This window comes from Cervus elaphus, chromosome 23, assembly GCF_910594005.1.
Source record: "Cervus elaphus chromosome 23, mCerEla1.1, whole genome shotgun sequence".
In the NCBI taxonomy this organism is placed as follows: domain Eukaryota; kingdom Metazoa; phylum Chordata; class Mammalia; order Artiodactyla; family Cervidae; genus Cervus; species Cervus elaphus.
Genome location: NC_057837.1, coordinates 68,252,014 through 68,255,367, shown reverse-complemented (window position 1 = coordinate 68,255,367; position 3,354 = coordinate 68,252,014). Strand labels below are relative to the sequence as shown.

The following is a 3,354-nucleotide window of genomic DNA, read 5'->3' as shown; positions in this document are numbered from 1 at the left end:
CCTTCCATGCTGATTTCCAAATCCACAAGGTTCGACTGAGTTCATTTTCTGTGAGGAATTAACTCCCTTTGGCCTGCCCACACAGTCTGGACAGGAACACACTTGGTTTTCCCAATCATCTGTTACTTCTCTCCCTCCTGATCTTGGAGGAAATTGGAAATTGTGTATTCATCCACTGGGTTTGGAGCCTCAGGCAAGACTGCTGATGGATTGGAGTTGAAGTTAATTTAGAGGTTGGTATTCCTCCTTTCCTAGCTGTCTTCCAACCTGGGATCAGAAGGAGGGTATGAGGAACTCTGAGGGCAGGATCCTAAACTTCATGTGCAGAGCAACCACCAGTTATTATTATTGTTGTCCTGTCACTAAACGGTGTCTGACTCTGCAACCCCATGAACTGTAACACATGCTGGGCTCCATGGGATCCTTCAGGCAAGAATGCTTGAGGAGGTTGCCGTGCCCTCCTCCAGGGGAGCTTCCCAACCTAGGGATCGAACCCCTGTCTCTCCTGCATTGGCAGGTAGGTTCTTTACCACTAGCAACACCTGGGAAGCCCCATACTCTGGGGCAGGGGCTGGCAAATTATACCTACAGACCAAATTCCTCCTGCTGCCTGTTCGTGTCAAGCTGGGTGGTGGCTCTTCGGTGAGAACAGATGTTGGAAGTGTTGAACACATTGACTCTTGGTCCACAAATCCTAAAATAGCTACTATCTGGTCCTTTACAGAAGAAAATCTGCTAGCCTCTGACTGAGCAGAGAATAAACAGAAGGCTGTGTTCTCTAAGAAGCATTGAGGACTGAGTCCTAAATTGCTTCACTTAAGGGGCTGTGCTAGAGTTTGTGGACCCAAAAGCTTCCCCAGCTTCACCACACCCTGGCCCTCCTACCTGGAAACTGAAGCTGCCGAGTGTGGCGCCAGAGCTTTGGGTGATTTAGGAATTGTCATTTAGGATCACTGGAACTAACGGCATTCCTTGAAACATCGTAACTGGGGCACGATGAAGAATTCCTCACGTAAGGAAAACGTGCAAAAATATGCCCTTGCCCCTCATTGCAGTCCTATTTACTCTGTTGGAGTTATTGCAACAATATCATTGGTTCTCTAGTGCTGGTGAGAGCAAAGGTACTGCTGAAGTAGCTGGGGCTGAGAAAGATCCAGTAACTTCCCAATGTCACAACGCTAGTGACGTGTGGTCCTGGGTGAACCTCAGGTGACCAGATTCCAGAACATGTATGCTTAAACTGCAGTACAGGACAGCCTCCCCAGAAGGTCCCTGAGAGCTAGTTAGCATTCCTTTCTCCGTTTTACAAATGAAGAAACTGGAGGTTAGAACACGTAAAGCAATTGTAGGAGGTCAGGCACCTCTTCAACCTCTCTGAGTGCAAATTTGACGGAGTCAGAATTCCAGGCACTTTCCAGGGTTTCATTGGATTGTGAAATGACCCTCTGGGGCAAGCCTGGTCTAGTGGCCAAGCCCTGGCTCCAAAGTCTGAGATGTGATGTGTGCCCTTGAGGGTAATCACAGAACATCATAAAGAGGTCCTCCAGCTTCATTCTTCACTGAGGAACTTTAGACAGCCTCGCGACTCTGCCTTTCCCCACAGCACAGAGCAGGCCTAACAGGGTTCTGCAATTCCACTTCCTTCCTACTTGCATCAGGACTTCTGCCTCTCCACTTTCTCATCTGTGAAATGGCAGTGATAATCACACCTCTCTTCCAAAGGTACTGAAAACATTTAATGAGAGAATCCATGTAAAGTGCTTGGCAGTTCATAGCATACAGTATGCGCTCAAAAAAAAAATAGCAACTACTACTATAATGAGAGAGAAGGAACTGAGGCTATTATTAGATTAGCTGGTATGAGGAAATAATAAAATACAACTTAACAAGTGTATATGATGTGCCAGATGTTACATTAAGCTTTTTAGGTCATTATCTTTTTAAATATTTCAGTGATCTCTTATTCCCATTCTATAGATGAGGAAAGCAGAACATGGCCAGAGAGGTAAAGTTATTTGCTGTAGATTACATAGAGATGTTTGGATCTTAACCTGGGTCTGTTGAATTCCAGAGTTTACCTGGAATTCTTACCTACAATACTATGCCAGCTCTCTCAAATTTCCACCACTTTCTGGAATGCAAAAACATAGAACAGAGGCGCCTAAGTTGTGACATTAATGCTAAACTTTATTCAACTTTTCTATTAAGAAGAAGCTGTGTTAAGTGAAAGCCTATTTATTAAAAATGAGCTTGAATAATAATATAATAAATGAAATAAAAAATCATGTCTCCTACTGTCAAGCCAAAGATGGATTATGATGAGCTGGACGAGTACAAATGATTCTGTAGTCTTGATCCAGGAAAAGATTTGGAGGCAATTTTGCCTCTTAAGAAAGTATTGTACGACGCTCACTCACAGAGGATTTATGAGAAATGAAATGGAAACTCTTTCAAGATTTTATTAAGAGATATAGTCTTCCTGCATAACTTCTTTCCCTCCTGGACATTTATGAATGTTTGGCTGGAAGGGTGGTCTGGGAGCTTGGTTTTGATATATGTGGTTCCTACAAGAAGGTGCCAAGGGAGACATTTTTCCGTCAAAAGCCATATGCATGAGGATCCTGGAAAGTCTTCCAGCAACAGTGGACACTGGCAGTAAAAATGATCTAGGAAGAAAACACGCCGGCAGTGCCAGTCACTGCAGATGCCGAAGGACCGGGGGCTAAATACGTAAATACCTTCGGAACTTTGTGTGGAAAACAAAGCAGGTTTAAATCATCTTTCTCCCAGATTCAGAGTTTTTCAGGACACAGTCGCAGCTAGAGAATGGCCAGCACAGTGATTCGGTAATACAACCTCCAAGTGCTCTGTTGAAACCCACAAGACAGGAAATGAGAAAGGTGTGTGACCTTGCAGTCATGGACCCCACCACGCTGGGGCCACTCCATTGCTCAACAAATAAACTAAGGGACTTCCCTGGTGGTCCAGTGGTTAAGACTCTGCACTTCTACTGCAGGGGGTGCAGGTTCAACCCCTGGTCTGGGAACTAAGATACTGCAGGGCCAAAAAAATCCCCAAATAGACTGAGCTTCCCATAATGCCATAGGCAGGATGGTCTGAGTGTGACCAGTGCAGCCTGTCTCTCAGCATTCTTCATGGTATATGTGGTTTGACACTAATCTTGAGAAAGTTCCTCAAAGAAGGAAGAAAAAATTTGTAGTGGAGTATATCAAGCAAGCAAGCAAACACGCACACACACACATTACTGCCATCATCATCATCAACAACATCAGCGACAACAGGGCATAACTTTTTTATTTCTCTTTTTTATCTTTCTTTCCAAATTAATCTTGA

At 44.3% G+C, this 3,354-nt stretch overlaps 1 non-coding gene across 1 annotated transcript; it reads left to right on the top strand.

Annotated features, from left to right (window-relative positions):
- Positions 1-2,973: 2,973 nt before the first annotated feature.
- Positions 2,974-3,046, top strand: TRNAR-UCU. Its single transcript has one exon. It is a non-coding gene; the product is annotated as a tRNA-Arg (tRNA).
- The last annotated feature ends 308 nt before the right edge of the window (positions 3,047-3,354 follow it).